Raw genomic sequence first — 18507 nt, 5'->3', positions numbered from 1 at the left:
TGCCCACAGAAATATGTCTATACACTCGAGTGAGATTTACTGATCATCTTTCCTTGCTGTCTGTCTGTCTATCTGTAAACTTTATACGTTTTTACTTCTTCTCCATAACCAAGGGGCCAAATTCAACCAAACTTCCAAAAGCATCATGGGTGTAGGAGGTTCAAATTTGTTTAAATGCCAAAGGCCAAGCCAGTTTTCAAGAGGAAGGAGGAAGAAAAATAAGAAAGAGTAAAAACATGTTGGGGTCAATTAAGCATCTTCTTCTGAAATCTTGGGCCAGAAAATAACGAAACTTATCTAAGTACCTCTAGACATCACTGAAGAGACAATTTGTCGAAATGCGAATCTGGTGCATCAAAATTGGTACTGTATATGATTTACATAATGTATATTCAAGTTTACTCAAATCAAAGCCTCCTGGGAGGGTTGGGCCAACATCAGGGGATCAAAATATTTTACATGGGAATATATGAGGAAAAAATCTGATTAAATCTTTTTATCAAGAACCACTTGGCCACAATAGATATGTGAAAGATTCCTGTCATAGTGTAGGTTCTATAATGTCCAAATTATGACCACGGGGAAAGGGCCGAGTTATAGTTTAACATGGGAATATAGAGTAACATTTTAGTCTCGTTAAGAACCAAAAGGGCAGAAAAAAATGAAAATTATGTAAAACGTTTCTTAACATATATAATTTACATTCTAATTTTCAAATCATTGCCCCCTGTAAGGGATGGCAATAATAGATGATCAAAGTTTGACCTGGAATTGTTGAGTTAAAATCTTTAAAAATCCCATTATTATGAAGAAAAGTAGGGACTTGCTTAGTGATATTAATATGGAAATATTTCAGGTTGTGTAGATTCAAATTTTTCTTACCATCTCCTCCGGAGATTAAGATAGGAGCCACAGTAGAGGATCAAAATTTGAAGAGAATTTATAGAAAAAAAAATCTTTTTAGGAAAAACTGGTCTATCAACAATGATATTACTATGGTAGAAACCTTAGGTTGCAGATTTAAGTTTTGTTTAAGTCATGGTCCCAAGGTATAGAGTAGGGCCACAATAAGGGGTCAAAATCTTACATTCATGTAGAAATAAAGAGACAAAAATGTTCTCAAAAACAGCAGGACAGTCACGGTAGCTCGGTTAGAAGAGCATTAACTTAGTGATCGGAAGTTTATGGGTTTGCAATAAACCTGAGTTGGTAAAAAATGTAGCAACTCAGCACTTTGATGTGAAAGTTGCAAGTCTTTCTAATCAGATTATATAAAGCTTGGCCCTGGGTCACATCAAATGTTGGCACGATAAAATCCCTCACTGCTCTGAGCACTGAGTAAAGTTTTAATTTTGAAGCCCTTCACTGGCATACAGTGTCGTCGCATATGAGTGAAATAATCGTGCAAGGGACATTAAACCACAAACAATCAAGAAATCACACTCAGCATGGACATGACAAGTACAAGCTTATAACGAAGTACCAGGGAGGGGAATGAAAATCACTTAGCTATACGTCAATTCATTACAAGCGTGTTCGATATAAGCTATAAGCAAGTTTCATTATATTAGAGTAAAACGTATATAATGATGATGTTGTGTATTTCAAATATTGCATATCACGATGTAAGCTTTAATCAAGTCCCTTTCAATAAATTCAGTTGGTTAAAATGTTGCCAAATCTTGATTGATGTCTAATTCAGCCAATTTCTATGGAATCAGTAGAGTCAGGGTTAGACAAGTTTTACTGTATTAATATGCAAGCATCTTTAGTAAGTACATATTAAATCTAGATTATATGAATATGCAAGCATTCTCAGATAGTGTAGATTCAAAATTGTTTTTATTAGTGCCAATTAAAGGGCTTGTTATAGGAGATAACATTTTATACGAGATTATATAGGGAAAAAATCTTTAAGAATAAAAAAAAATCGTAAGAAGCACAATAGAAACAATCCCAATCCTTTTTAATTTAATATGACTTTAACTGAGATCAAATTCTTTATAATCCATGTATACATGAAAAATCAACATATCATTTAGAACTTGTAAACATATTGATATCGAAGCATCTCACTGCTATGTGGATTTAAATTTGGTCAAGTCGTGACTCTTTAAAATTATGCTGGTTTCACTATATAGTGTCAAAAATGTTCATGTGGAAATAGATAGGAAAAATCATTTTACGAAATTCATTTGAAAAACACCAGGCCAAGTGACTCAGGTGAGCATTATGGTTAATGGACCTCTTATTTTAAAGCAAATAGAGAAAAAAGTGAAATGTGAAAAAATAAACAAGATTAAAATTTTTATCAGCGAAACTACAAATGTTTAACGATTATTTAGCCTAATTTATCTACACATTTCTCTTATTCTCATTTCTGTAGCTGTGTGTATTTTGTTGAATGGTTCTTGTCTGAGGGATTGTTGGTATGAGTATAGAGCAGCCTGGAGGTTCCCTGTCACCTGTTGACAGATCCCCAGAATCTGCCAGGATATGTCTCTGAGAGCTAAAGGTATAAGCTGTCCCTGATCATAGTAAACTAGTCTCTGTAGATCATCTAGAGCTGTGTGTGCTTTCATTGTGTCTACATGTCTGTAGCACAAGATCTCTAGCATGTATAACAGTACAAAGGGTGGGATAAGTAACGCAGGGAAATAGCTCTGTAGAGCAGACTGTTGTTCTGGTATTAATTCACTGATATAGTGGATTCTATTGTCAAGTTTGATATCCCATGCTACAGCCTGTCTCATCTTGTTATACCAGGACTGTCCCCCTACAGCCTCAGTATACATCATTATATTTACCATGTTTACATTTGACCTATACATCACATATGGCTGTGCTAATTTGACCTTGATCATCTCTATAATAGATAAAGCTTCCATGTATCTAAGCGTCTTGTAATAATACATAGCTATGTGCATCATGTCAGTAATATAACCAAACTTTGCTGCTATTTTCAGCTTGTGACAGGAGAATTTGTCAGCTCTATATCTCTGCTTGTTTTTATATGCGCAAGTTTCCATGCGTAATATAAAGGTAGTTTGGTAATGGACATCAGCTCTAAGTTTCTGCAACACTAAGACTTGATACTTTGTCAAGAGGCGTGAATCTATCATCCTTTTTATTGTATGTAGACACCTCATAAGGCTATGTAGATTTAATGGGGATAGTGTTTCTACATTGTGTATTTCCTTAAATAGGTTTATATCAAACTCCGTCTTAGAAATCAGAGCATGTTCATCTGTACAGATGGAGAGTCTGGGGTTATGGAGGACATTCATAATATAAGACCTTATGGAGGGGCTGTTTAGCAGGGATGCTAAACCTTTCTCATACAACCCATACAGTCTATTAAATAATTGGCGTTATCCTTCCCCATAAATATTACTCAGAAACATGTTATATGGAATGAAAAAGTTTGGACAGACCCCCTCATACACCCATTTGAGAATGAGTTTAAAACAGACCCAGAAACCCTCCAGGAGGTTTTGTGGACACCAGTGAGGTATTGTATTGTGTTGAAACACCCAGAAAACTGCTGTCTTCATATGATAGGAACACAGTAATTTATCATCATCACCTAGTCCTTTGTTAATTATTTCTGTTAAGAACAATTTAAGTAAGCCGTAAGTTAAGAATTGACAGTGGTTCATTATATACACTAGTTTTTTTTTCTGCTTTGGAAAAAGAAATTCTCCATTCATGGTTTTTATGACGTCCTAGCTTATGTCCAATTGCTACAAAGTGACATCCATTTTTTACTATATCATCAACAACATGAGGTTGGGGCCATGAGTGATATCTATCTTTCCATAAGGAGGCAGATGGAGGCCAAAAGTCACAAACAAAACAGTAGGCATAATCAAATTCTATTGTTCCAATAATTCCATTGGCACAGGGTCCATGTGGAGTGGAGTGTAATGATATGTCAGAAAATTTGATTTGTCTATATTTAGAACTAGATATATAATATCTGTTATTCATTCTAACACAAGCTCCCTGGATTCTTCTGTCCATGCTTGGTGACAGTAAATATAACAAAGTGAATCCTGGTGGACTATCAGAACAGTCACAGACGATCAGTGTTTGTCTGTTTGTGTTGTAATATTGAGACTGAGATAATTCCCAGATCACACGGTGAGTATTTGGCCAGATCATAATGTCTAAATCCGATCCTTTCAGTCTGAATCCTTCTCTGTAACTTCCACTCCAAATAACACTGTCCACATCACTTGTTGTCACTTGATCTCTCACCATATTAATGATGTCCACCACATCTCTCCTCATGGCCACCAGTTGTGAGGTCCCCACGTCATGACACAGTCCCATAAACACCGACTCTGACATATGTTGTATGGCTGTCTGACTAAGGATGATTAAACGCAAATTTTATATACATGTATATTGTTTAGTATGTCACGTAAGTAATTGATCAATAGTAATCATGGCCATTATTAAAAATTAATTCCATAAATTATATGATTTACTACTTTTTTTTAAATCAAAACCTATAGTTATAATTATCATCAGTGATTTATTTTAGTTTTAGCCTGAGTAGTTTTTTTTGTTTTCAAATTTTTTATCAATAGAATGTTTTACAGGTTTTCAATGTTCTCAACTTACTAATAAAAGGATAGATATAAGTTTTATTTTGTACCATGTATATATTTACTTAAGTACAGTTCTGTGTAAAAATCATGCAAAGGGTGATATATGAGGGTTCTCAGAATTTGATGATTTTCCACACATAGTTTTCCTTTGCCCTATGAACTATGTATGCAAAAGGAAAAATGTTTTGATTCATGGTTACCATGGAAATATGGGTAGAGAAATTTCCCTAGCAACCAGCCAATTTTCAGCTTCGATGGACTAAAAAGTCTCTTATCTTTCAGGCTCAAATTAAATGTAAATACAAAAAGAATTTCTTTTTCATTGCTGTTATTCTCAAGATAATGATCTTAACAGTTTTCACAATCAAAAATATAGAAATAAGATGTAAAGATATATCTGTGATAGATGTGGGAATATATGCATGTTTTTCCTTTTTTGCTGACTCAGCATTTTCCTTGATTTTGGAATTATTCAATGCCTAATTACTCCAGTGATGGACCTCATACAGACATCCTGTGCATATTACCTAAAAGCAGAGGATTTTGTCTTAGAATTTGAATTCAGAAGCGTATAATTTTTTAACATTCCTATCCGTTGCCTAGCAACAAAAATGGATGTTTTGATGAATAAAAAGAGAAAAAATGTAAAATGCTAAAGTCATAAATCACATAACTTGTAATCTTTGAATACTGAAAACAAAATTTACAATAAATTGAACTTTTTGAGACCTCTCTGCAAACTATGGAATGTTTTACAATTTGTAATCTCAATGGTAACAGCAATTTCCCCTTAGCAACACATCATAGAATAATAATTTTAACATGTTCACATACCTGTTGTTAAGGATTTTTTCAAAGAATGCTGTAAAATTGTGATTAGGCAAATTTTACAATGCAGTTAGTATCTTATAAAATTCTATTTTTCACTTGATTTTCCCATGGCAACGATTCTGAGCACATAGCAACCAATGTAACCGATGTAGAGTTAAGAGTCATTATATGTAAGAATTTCAATTGTTTTGATACTCAGAATCAAGATTACAGGGCATTTTTATGCAAAATCATTGGTGGTACAAAATATACGTAAATATATACATTTGCAATCAAGATTTTAAAATTTTAACTAAGAATGTTACCATGGTAACGGGTATAAACATTTTAGCTCACCTGAGATGAGGGTTCGAGTAAATTTTTCTGATCGAAATTTAACCGCTGTCTGTCCTCATCGTTGTCGTTGTAAACTTTTCACAATTTCATCGTCTTCTCCAGAACTACTGAACCAATTTCAACCAAACTTGGCACAGAGTATCCTTGGATAAAGGGGATTCAAGTTTGTTCAAATGAAGGGCCATGCTCTCTTCCACGGGGAGATAATTACAAATTAGTTAAAAATTGATGGCATCTTTTAAAAATCTTCTTCTCAAGAACCACTGGGCCAGGAAAGATGAAACTCAGGTGGAATCATCCTCAGGTAGTGTAGATTCAAATTTGTTAAAATCAGTATGGTGGGGCCACAATTGACGATCAAAGTTTTACATTGTACATAGGAATATATAGGAAAATCTTTAAACAACTTCTTCTCAAGAACAACAAAGCCATAATTGGTCATTTTTAAAATCTTCTTAAAAACAACAAAGCCATAATTAGTCATATTTATATGGAAGCATCCTTAGGTGGTGTAGATTCAAGGTTGTAAAAATCATGACCCCCGAAGGTAGGGTGGGGCCACAATGGACGATCAAAGTTTTACACAGAAATATATATAGGAAAAATCTTCTCAAGAACAGCAAAGCAATGTTTGGTTATCAACTGTTAGGAAGTATCCTAAGGTAGTGTAGATTCATATTTGATAAAAATCATGACCCCCTGGTATATATAAATATCCCCTGGGGATATGTAGGGTCATAATTGATGATATGCATAGGAATACATAGGACATTTTTTTTTTTAAAAATCAAGAAGAGCAAAGCTATGATTAGTCATATTTATATGGAAGCATCCTCAGATACTGTAGATTCAGATTTTGTTCAAATCATGACCCCCGTGGGTAGGTTGGGACCATAATGAAAGTTCAAACTTGAAGTGAAAAAAGTCAAAGAAATGTGAAAGTATCTTTAGTTAGTGTAGATTCAATTTTGTTCAGATCATAGCCCCCTCCCCTTTCTAGGGGTAGGTTGGGACCACTTATGCGTTAAAGCTTTTCAATACTGAACTGATTTTTGTTTTTTTTCCTAGCCACAGTGCTCAGGTGAGCAATGTGGCCCATGGGCCTCTTGTTGTTTATATCATTTCAGTTTTTTTTCTCCATTTTCATTCAGAGCTCATTGATCTTTCTAAATGAAAAAAAATATATATACAAGCACGGGTTTTCAAGATTTGAAAAAGAAAATATTAATGCACTTCGTTAATTATTATTTCATGAAAGAAATAAATTCATTTTTTTAAATTAAAGTATTTTATAAAATGAATGTTCTTGGCATAGTAAATTTTCTGTTTTGTGTGTTTGTATGTTGTTTTACGTCCCTCTCGAGAATTTTTCACTCATATGGAGACGCCACCACTTGCCGGTGGAGAGCTGCAATTAAATTTTGTCCTATACTCGGCACTTGCGGCCATTGAGCAGTGAGGGATCTTTTTTGTGCCAGCATCTACTGCGACACGGGACCTTGGTTTATTCGGTTTCATCCGAAAGACCGGTGTCCACGTCCCACAGTGGGATTCGAACCCGCGACGTAAGGATCAACTCCTTACTTCGCGACTCTAGAGCAGACGCTCTAACCACTGCGCCTAAATTTTCTGTACTTTTTTCCTATGCTTGTACCGGAAATTGAATCTGATGCGGGATTTCCGTGGGGGGGAATCCTACTCTAGAGTCATTTTTCCGTGGGGGAAATCCATACTGTAGAGGCTATTGTCTAGGGGGAAATCCTACTCTTGAGCCAGTTTTCCGGGGAAGGGGGGGGTTGTAGAGGGGAAATCCTACTCTACAAGACCGGTAGATAATGAGCTGATTTTTGGTATATCTCTTGATATTGTTGACTTACAAATCAGGTTTCGAGTTTCTTTGGTCCATTTTTGCTCAGCAGAGCAGATGGCTCAAGCATCTTTTTATCGTTCAAATCATAACACTTAGGGGTAATGTGAAGCCACAACAATGATCAAAGTTATACAAAGGAATGCAGAAAAACATGCTTATAGATAAGGAGCTTATATATGAAATGACGCTTACAGCTAAGTGATCTGTGGCTTAAGAAAATATTTTGTACTGTACTTTATCAAATGAGTTGAAATGGTGCATATTCCCGAAGTTCTCCGAGTGAATATACGCAATATAAACGACGTGGATAAAGCAAATACCACGTCACACAATTATAGATGTTTTATTAATCGCTCAATTATAGATATTTTAGTTATCTCATAAGATTTTCTTTTTTCACAAAAAATTAAGATAATCCCTGTAAAATGATGTTAATTGATTTCTATCTAAATCGACGATACGTCAATTGATGATGTCGCACTGTTAACGTTGAAATGCTGTTTTTTGCTTTTTGTAAATCTATGCAAAATATGAAATCTTGGAATGATATTTGATGCATCTTCTAAAACATGTTGAACAATTTGCTGAAGATTCATTTTATACAAACTTTTAATTTTGAAGTTGTACACGTTGTAAAGACCGAGGAATCATTAAATGTAATCCTACTCTGAAATCATTCTGTGTATGGTGACAGTGCTAAGCCAGGTATTTGTAGAATCATGGTAAGTTATATAGTATAATGTAAGAAAGTATCGATGAAAGTGGCTAGACTTTCCTGAATCGTAAAATGAATCATGCAACACCATCTTCACTGATAGGCCTAATGTTTCCTGTGAGAACGTGTTGGTGGTGTGGGGAGTGGGGTTAACATTCATATTTACAGTAGTCAGTTTTAAAAAAATTAAAATTTCGTTGAGGTAAAACGAGAGCTTTCTTGTTTTTAACAAAATGTTTGCTCATTATCATTTATGTTAAAACGCAAGAACTTTAAAAAATAAAAGTTTCAAAAATTTTATGTCTTGAAGCATGGAATTTGGTCAAAACTGGAAGTGCTTTTTATAAAGCATACGCAAGGATAAAACATAACTTTATCTTATGGGAAGTATCCTCCACAAGTATAAGATTAAACGTAATTAGTTTAATCTCACATGTGTGGTGGATACTACATTGTACCTATAAGATGAACTTATAATGTATTAAAATTGGCTATCCCTGGTACTTCGGTATAAGCATGTTTTATTATATATAGAAAAGATTAAAAACAGCAAAGTCATGATTAGTCATTTTAATTCAGAAGCATCCTAAGTGCAAATTTTAAGTTTGTCCAAATCAAATGTCCCCGGGCTTAGGGTAAGGACCACGATAGAAGATCAAATGTATAGGGAAAATCTTGTAAAGCTATAATTAGGTAAATAGATATGGAAGCATCTTTAGTTAGTTAGGCCTTTGTTTTGTCAAAAATTTTGGACCAATTTTTTATTTAAAGTTTTCAATACTGAACTGTGTTCTATTTTTTTTAAGCCCAAGTGCTTAAGTGAGTAGTGTAGCCAATGTGCCTCTTGATACAAAAGTTATAGCCATTAGAATTATTTTCTAATTGTCATAGACAAGGCTATAATTATATTTATGTAGATCATATTAAAATATGCTCAAATGAAAATTTCTAATAATTTACTTTTTTAAATGTTTGGCTGTAGAGCTGATTTTTAGTTTGTCTTATAATATTAATGACTGACAAATCAATTCAAGTTTATTGCTGACTGTCCCACTATATTTATTTGTCTCTTTATATTTCATTTTCTAGTTTCGCATTGATTGAACCATTTCAATAAGTTCACCTATACAGAAGTTTCAATGTAAAAGGTGACGATAACGAACAGCGACCGATCTCATAAAATCTATAAACATTGCAAATATGTAAAGAGGGCATAAAACACGGACCCCTTGAAATTTCAGAGGTTGGACCAGGTGCCTAGGAGGAGTAAGCATCCCCAGTTGACCGGTCACAGTCACCGTGAGCCCTATGTATTTATCAGGATCACGGAATTTTCCGTAGTCAATTCAGTAAAAAAGCAAAGGCCTAACAATTGGTATGAAACAAGTCATCCATATATGACCCAATGATAGATTATATTTGCTAACATGGTCATTATAACGACCATAAAATATCAGTGAGTAGCATGCCTCGCTTTAAAAATTGGTCGTACCCAGAGCAAGCTCTTGAGTACCGAATAAACACCATAAGCAAGTGATATTGGAACTACAAAAACAAGAGGCCCATGGGCCACATTGCTCACCTGAGCACATTGGCTAGACTAAGGCACAAATCAGTTCAGTAATGAACGGGGGGGGGGGGGGGGCTTGAATTTTAAACTACCTGATGATGCTTCCATGTCAATAGAACAAATGAATTTGTTGTACTTGAGAAGATTTTAAAAGAATTTTCCCATTTATTTCTTTGTAAAAATTTGATCCCCCATTGTAGCTCCTCCCTATTTCAGGGGTCATCATTTGAACAAATTTGAATCTACATAACCTGAGGATGCTTCCATATCAATAAGACTAACATAGCTTTTCTGTTCTTGAGAAGAAATTTTTTTTCTATATGTTCTTATGTAAAACTTTCGATCCCCCATTGGGCCCCATCCTACCCCCGGGGGTCATCATTTGAACAAAATTGAATCTACACTATCTGAGGATGCTTCCATATAAATTTGACTCATCATGGCTTTGCTGTTCTTGAGAAGAAGATTTTTCCTTTATATTTCTATGTAAAACTTTGATCCTCCATTGTGGCCCCACCCTACCCCCGGGGGTCATGATTTGAACAAAATTGAATCTACACATCCTGAGGATGCTTCCAAATAAATATGACTCTTCATGGCTTTACTGTTCTTGAAAAGAAGATTTTTAAAGATTTTTCCTTTATATGTTCTATGTAAAACTTTGATCCTCCATTTTGGCCCCACCCTACCCCCGGGGGTCATGATTTGAACAAACTTGAATCTACACATCCTGAGGATGCTTCCATATAAATATGACTCTTCATGGCTTTACTGTTCTTGAAAAAAAGATTTTTAAAGATTTTTCCTATATATTTCTATGTAAAACTTTGATCCTCCATTTTGGCCCCGCCCTACCCCCGGGGGTCATGATTTGAAGAAACTTGAATCTACACTACCTAAGGATGCTTCCATATGAGTTTCATCTTTCCTGGCTCTGTGGTTCTTGAGAAGAAGATTTTTTAAAGATGCTATTCATTTTTCACTAATTCTTAATTATCTCCCCTTGAAAGAGGGCGTGGCCCTTCATTTGAACAAACTTGAATCCCCTTCACCCAAGAATGCTTTGTGGCAAGTTTGGTTGAAATTGGCCCAGTGGTTCTGGAGAAGAAGTCGAAAATGTGAAAAGTTTACAGACAGACGGACAGATGGACTACAGACAAAATGTGATCAGAAAAGCTCACTTGAGCTTTCAGCTCAGGTGAGCTAATAAGGAAAGGTGACGAAGTGAGCTTTTCTGATCACCTGTCTTCTGTCTTTCTGTCCGTCTGCCCGTTGTTCATTTCTTATTTTTCAACTTTTTTCTACTAAACCCGTCTGTCAAATTCAACCAAAGTGTCGCAAACTAGTGTATTCTAACAAAACATATATATCTAAGGGAGAGGAAAATGAAATCGAAAATGATTCCCGATCATCACAACTAAGGTTAAAATGTACAATTTTTAAAAGCAACGTCTAGAGGATTGATAGATTTTTCGATGTTGGTCATATTGTACGAATTCAAGACAGGTTTTATGTTTTAAAGTAAAATTTAACGAATCAAATGGTGCATTACAGGCAGAAGTTATATATGCAAAAATATTAGCACCAGTTTCCTTGATAACGTTCTTAGTTTTGGTTTTAAGACTTGATTGCAGAATGTATAACATTTATATATTTTTTCTACCAGCAATCATTTTAATTGTCAATTTAATTGTCAATGTTCCGTAGTCTTGATTCTGTGTAACAAAACTGTTGAAGTGCTTAAGAGTATGACTCTCAAGTCTTCGTAGATTACATTGGTTGTTTTTATAGAATCGTTGCCATGGGTTAATCAAGTTAAAAAAAAACTTTAATAAGATGCTAATTGCATTGTAAAATTTGCCTACTCAAAATTTTTCAGCATGCTTTGAAGAATCCTTAATAAAATCTTTCTCCCCAGAAAACTTGCTCTAGAGTAAGATTTCCCTCCGGAAAAATGACTCTAGAGTACGATTTGACCACAGAAATCCCACATCAGATTCAATTTTCTGGTACAAGCATAGCAAAAATGTACGGAAAATTAACTATGCCAAAATGCGAACATTCATTTTATAAAATACTTTAAGGTCAAGATCTAGTAAATGAGTTCAGACTTTCTTCTTGGTGCTAGATTCATTATGATGTCATAATTGATTTAAACTTAATTTTCCCCGTACTTTACGGTTTCAATAGAATTGTGTAGAAAATAAAGCACTTTCGTGGAATTCAATTTGAAGTCATGTCAAATGTAACCCCGATACCCTTATTCCGTTTAATATCATTTTTAAGTAGAGATCAAGAAGATATGAAAAACTGTTTTCTGAGAGACTGTAGGCAATACATTTCCTTTGTCTGAGATGGAAGAAACTCCCATATTTATACCAGACTTTCTTCATTTTTCATTGAAAATGGGCAGTTTTTAATATGTTTTTCCGGTGAGTTTACCCCCAAATTATGTCCGGATACACCGTATTTTACCAAGCTATATTCGTAAAGGATCATTAAAAGAATGTGTATCTCAAATTTGAGAAATCTTTGGGCACCTTTCGTTCACTAGATCTTGACCTTAATTAAACAAAAATGAATTTATTTCATTCATGAAATAGTGATTAAAGAAGTGCATTAATGTTTTTTTTCAAAACATGAAAACCCGTGCTTGTATATTTTTTTTTAAATTTAGAAAGCTATGAAGGAAAATGAAGAAATAAAGCTGAAATGATATAAACAATAATGTTTATACCCGTTACCATGGTAACATTCTTAGTTAAAATTTTAAAATCTTGATTGCAAATGTATATATTTACGTATATTTTGTACCACCAATGATTTTGCATAAAAATGCCCTGTAATCTTGATTCTGAGTATCAAAACAATTGAAATTCTTACATATAATGACTCTTAACTCTACATCGGTTACATTGGTTGCTATGTGCTCAGAATCGTTGCCATGGGAAAATCAAGTGAAAAATAGAATTTCATAAGATACTAACTGCATTGTAAAATTTGCCTAATCACAATTTTACAGCATTCTTTGAAAAAATCCTTAACAACAGGTATGTGAACATGTTAAAATTATTATTCTATGATGTGTTGCTAAGGGGAAATTGCTGTTACCATGGAGATTACAAATTGTAAAACATTCCATAGTTTGCAGAGAGGTCTCAAAAAGTTCAATTTATTGTAAATTTTGTTTTCAGTATTCAAAGATTACAAGTTATGTGATTTATGACTTTAGCATTTTACATTTTTTCTCTTTTTATTCATCAAAACATCCATTTTTGTTGATAGGCAACGGATAGGAATGTTAAAAAATTATACGCTTCTGAATTCAAATTCTAAGACAAAATCCTCTGCTTTTAGGTAATATGCACAGGATGTCTGTATGAGGTCCATCACTGGAGTAATTAGGCATTGAATAATTCCAAAATCAAGGAAAATGCTGAGTCAGCAAAAAAGGAAAAACATGCATATATTCCCACATCTATCACAGATATATCTTTAGATCTTATTTCTATATTTTTGATTGTGAAAACTGTTAAGATCATTATCTTGAGAATAACAGCAATGAAAAAGAAATTCTTTTTGTATTTACATTTAATTTGAGCCTGAAAGATAAGAGATTTTTTAGTCCATCGAAGCTGAAAATTGGCTGGTTGCTAGGGAAATTTCTCTACCCATATTTCCATGGTAACCATGAATCAAAACATTTTTCCTTTTGCATACATAGTTCATAGGGCAAAGGAAAACTATGTGTGGAAAATCATCAAATTCTGCGAACCCTCATATATCACCTACATGCCTATTTTGCATGATTTTTACAAAGAACGCTACTTAAAAATTATAAACCAAAAACTGCTAATTCAAATAGTAGCCAATTTTAAAGTATTATTCATGTATCCCTGTCATTAAAACTTACATTTGTGAAGTTCTAATGGAATCCATTTTTACAAGACAGGACTGAAAAGTTTTAGGTGCTATAATTAGTACAGAAAAGTCCCATTGTATCTTCTTTCATTTTAATCAATAGCATTATGGGTATTGGAGAATGGTAGAAGTAATAGAAAACTCAATTAGTTTTTGACAAAGGTATATATGTAGAAAGAATACTTATTAGTTAATGGAAAGAAAAAAATGAACGAGTAAAAAAAAATGTGGAGTTATACTGGGTTACGAACTTACCATCATGGTATTCTGTAAAGGTTCCTGTAGATTGTTCAAAGAAGATCATATTATCCATAAAATTGAGTGAGATTTAATTAAAACATTTCAAAAATTTAAATGAGCTTAGTATATACACAAAATGTGCCACAAATTCTAAAACGTTGTTTATAGGGAACTAGGTTACCTATGTTATAGTATATTTTAGCCTACCTGAGCTGTACGCGGTTTGGGGTAAAAAGCTGAGAGAAGTCGAGAGGTGTTTTGTTTAGTTTTGGAGTCTTTTACATACGATTTTCCCCTGCAAGTGTCATTTTGGATTTTTGCTGAAAGAATGACATAAGAAACAAAAGAAATCCATGCAGCCAAAAAACTATTGACCTTTAAATCTCCCGTTTTCTGGTTAAACTTGGTGAAAATGCTACAGAAACTACATGTATAACCTGTTTATCAATGGGATTTATCATACATGTAGTTTAAAGAGTCAAGGATTGATCATAAGATATAAAATGTAATTTTTTGTTAAAACAAGAGCCCCAAGGGCCCTAACGGTCACCTGAGTATAACACAACAATTCAGAGGATCCATAGAGTATAAAATGAATTGAAAGGTGAAGCTTTGTCGCCCAAAAGCAAGAAAAATAGGGCGATCAAGATCAACAAAATAATTAGTCTAGTGTTCATTAACAGTTCATAAATTAGCTTCTAATCTGTTCCCCATTTATCACTATCACCATACAGTATATTAACAAACTATTAGTGCCTCTGTACTATTTTAATTCCTTGATGAAATCTCTAACATTGGCCTCTCATGTTGATGAACATTTTATAAGACAAGTTATTTTTGTCTCATTTTTAATTATCTATTACTTACAAGTCTACCTGATCATTAAAACTATGAAGGTACTTTTTGTATAATACAATAAAAATTCTTGCATAATTCTCTTATTCTATTAACCTTTTAAGTACATTATTTACAGTGATTAATTTTCAAAAGTAAATTGCAAAGGGGAATAACTCCTCTCAGTAGAATACAAATTAATAGAACCACGGCCAGGACCAGAACACTTGACCAAATGATCCAGATGTTCAAAAATCTGGTAAAAATACCCTTCCTTATTAAAACTTTTACTCTTTTTGCCTCTGAAATGCCTAGGTGCAGAGAAGATTTTTAAAGAAATAATGCATTTTTACTACAGATTCACTATATTATCAATAGAGCCGCCCAGCCCCCCCCCCCCTCCCAACCGAGAAACACCAGAGCCGCTTACCCTGGGACCAGAAGTTTCACTTTGTATATCTGCTTAACACTAAGGAGCAGACAGGATTATTTAATAGAATTAATGCATTTTCACTATATTATCAAGAGCCCAACCCTTACATCTGACCCAGCACATCTGACCCAAGGGTCATGCAATTCACTACTGTGGAAGAAGCATTCTTGCTCATCATAACTATACACTTAGGTTCTTAGCTTTTTGACCAGAAGCAGAAAAGAATATTTTAAAAGAAATCTTGCTTTTTCACTATATAATCAATAGAGCCTCCCCCTTTTCACCAGAACCCTTAACCCTGGGGCCATGAATTTGACAATTTTGGTAGAGGGCTCAATGCTTATTACAATCATGCTAACAGTTTGACTGCTTGTTGTTCAGGAGTAAAGAAGAAGATTTTTAACGATTGCATTAGTTTTGGTGGTTTTAGCCCAACCTCTCAGGCCCCAGGGGGCAGGGACCATGAAATTCGCGAATTTTGTTCCCCTTCATACATAGATGCCATATGCTAAATTTGGTTCAGCGGTTGCAGAGAAGGAGCTGAAAATGTTCAAATGTTAACACACGACAGACGACGACGGACAAGAACAAATAGCAATAGGTCACCTGAGTGACTCAGGTGACCTAATAAACTCAGCCATTAATATTGTCATTCCTAATTTTTGTAAGTACATTTGCATTTGATTTTTAAATGATGATGCATTATTCTGTAACTTATTTTTTTTTTTTATCTTTGTTTCTTAGAGAGGGGGTTGTGCTTTAATTCCTATCTATAATTAGTTTCACAAATATTTGAACAAAGAGAAGCTTATTTAATAAATGTGTCTCAAAACAGAAATAATATGACAAGTACTTCTGATTGATGAAGAACATTTTTTAAACAAACTGTTACATGCTTACTGTTGAAATATTGCTTTCTTTGTACTTTGCTGTATCACATGCGGTCTATCAACCAGAACAAGTATCACTTATGCAGCTGTTTGAGGACTTTCTGATAGAAATTAAACTTTAAAAGAATGTCAATCCCCATAACGATATGCTTAAATATGAATAATCACTGTTTTAAAAAGAATACTAAAAGCAGGATGCTGTCAACTTAATTCTGTTTTTGAAATAACATGGTTTGTTACAGTCGACAATATTCCAACATTTGTTTTATCATTTAATTTTATTTTATTTTATTTTGTCTTCGATTTTGCTGAGGCTGCCAATAATTCCAATACTATGTACAATATATATACCTTATTTGACATAAGTTTTAATTTTAAAAAATTCTTCACAACATTTATCAGATGTCTTACAAGCATTATTTGCCCTTCTCAAAGAATATTAAGTTTTTTTGCAAAAAAGTCCATAGATTGAAATGTCCAGAGCTGGAATTGTCCACTGAAAAATAAGATTTCAATTATCTGAAGATCGTAAATATGTGCTGCAGAAGTTAATTATATCTTATTAGTTAATAAATGCTTTTTTCACTACAATACATGTTAATTATTGATAACCCACATTCCTGAATAATGATGAAATTTTAACATGTACTTGCATATGTCCCGGCACTGTCAAAGGTGAGAAAGTGACTGCCTGCTGATTGATTTTTTTTCATATAATTCCTTAATCTGATATACATGTACATGTATATTGATAAAATTGTAAAATTATGCCCAGGTTCAATTCTAGATTATTTTCTGCTGACAAAAGCAATACTAGTTATATTGTTAAAGCAAATTTGTTTTGTCTAGCAACAATTGTGTAAGAATTTCTAGGAAGTAATTAAATCTGTCAAGATTTTTCGCCTGTTGAGGAGATGGGACTGTATGCGGGTCACCTAGTCTTTGTTACTCAAAAAAAAAGCAAAAAAAAAAAAAAAAAAAAAATAAATAAATAAATAAAAAAAAAAAATAAAAAAAAAAATAAATAAAAAAAAATAAAAAAAAAACAAACAAACAAAAAAAAAACAAAACAAAACAAAACAAAACGCTCAAGCTACTTCTATTGATTACATTTGAAGGTTATGATTTCATTTACTCATTCATTAATTCACTTCATTGTCAATATGGTTCAAACAACATGAACTAGTTTCTGTCTTTTCTGAAACCAGGGAGTTTTCAAGAGTCTGAGTGATTACAAACATCAGCTATAGCTGGGGCATACACAAATAAGAGAGACAAGGAAGAGGAATAGAATCAAAGTGATTCTTTTCAACTTTGATGTCTCTGCGTTTAAGCTTCTGTAATGCAATGTTTTCTGCAATTTATCCCCCCCCCCAATATATTATATGTAAATACTTACACAAAATGAGAAATAACAAATGATGAAATGAGATACATGAAAAAAGTAATGGTCACTTAATGAATCAATACAGGACAACTTCTCTTTCAATAGTAAAATCTAAAAAAAAAACCATGAGCCAGTTATTAAAAATAACCATATATCTTAATAATTCAATCATTTGTGTAGATATTTGCTATATCTGTTTGATATTAGAGCTGTCGGAACCTCTTACTAGGTTCGTCTTTTTGGGATTGGAGTGCAGGGTCATATTTCCTAGCAATACCTTTATTGGCTGCATCAATTTCGTTTCTTGTTTCTTTCACAAATTCAAATTTAAAATGATGGTGCAAGGGAGATATCTTACGTAAGAGAAATCAGTTTTTAAAAAAAACAACAAAAAAAAAAAAAACAACTTTTTGTTCTGTTACAATATAGACGCCACTCCATGACTCCACAAAACTTCACTCCACTCCACTTGAGTGAGTTATTTTGAGCAATAGTTCTCCGGCATCCCTACGTCTGGCCGTAAGTAGACTTGACACATTGTCAGGTTCCTCTAAAGAACCAATGGACAAATTTCAACCAAACTTGGCACAGATTATCCTTGGTAAAGCTAATTGTAAGTTATTTAAATAAAGGATTATCTCCCTTCAAAAGGGAGATAATAAAGAAAAAGAGTTGCTTTACTAAAACATCTTCCCAAGAACCACTGGACCAAAAAAAAAAAAAAGAAAAAAAAATAAAGTAAAATAAAATAAAACTTACATAAAAGCTTACTGATTTAGTGTTGATGAATAAATAAAATCATATCCCCTGTGGATATGCAAGGGCCTTAAAATTGGGAAAAAGTTTTACCTGTGAAGATATAGG

At 33.6% G+C, this 18507-nt stretch overlaps 1 pseudogene; it reads right to left on the bottom strand.

The window, feature by feature from the left end:
- Positions 1–2355: 2355 nt before the first annotated feature.
- On the bottom strand, positions 2356–7689 carry LOC133174882 (uncharacterized; annotated as a pseudogene).
- Positions 7690–18507: the final 10818 nt, after the last annotated feature.

The sequence above is a fragment of the Saccostrea echinata genome, unplaced genomic scaffold, assembly GCF_033153115.1.
Source record: "Saccostrea echinata isolate AGI-Se365-2 ecotype Australia unplaced genomic scaffold, CSIRO_AGI_Sech_v1 ptg000060l, whole genome shotgun sequence".
Lineage (NCBI taxonomy): Eukaryota > Metazoa > Mollusca > Bivalvia > Ostreida > Ostreidae > Saccostrea > Saccostrea echinata.
Note: the sequence above shows the minus strand (reverse complement) of the source record. Positions and strands in the feature narration are given on the sequence as shown.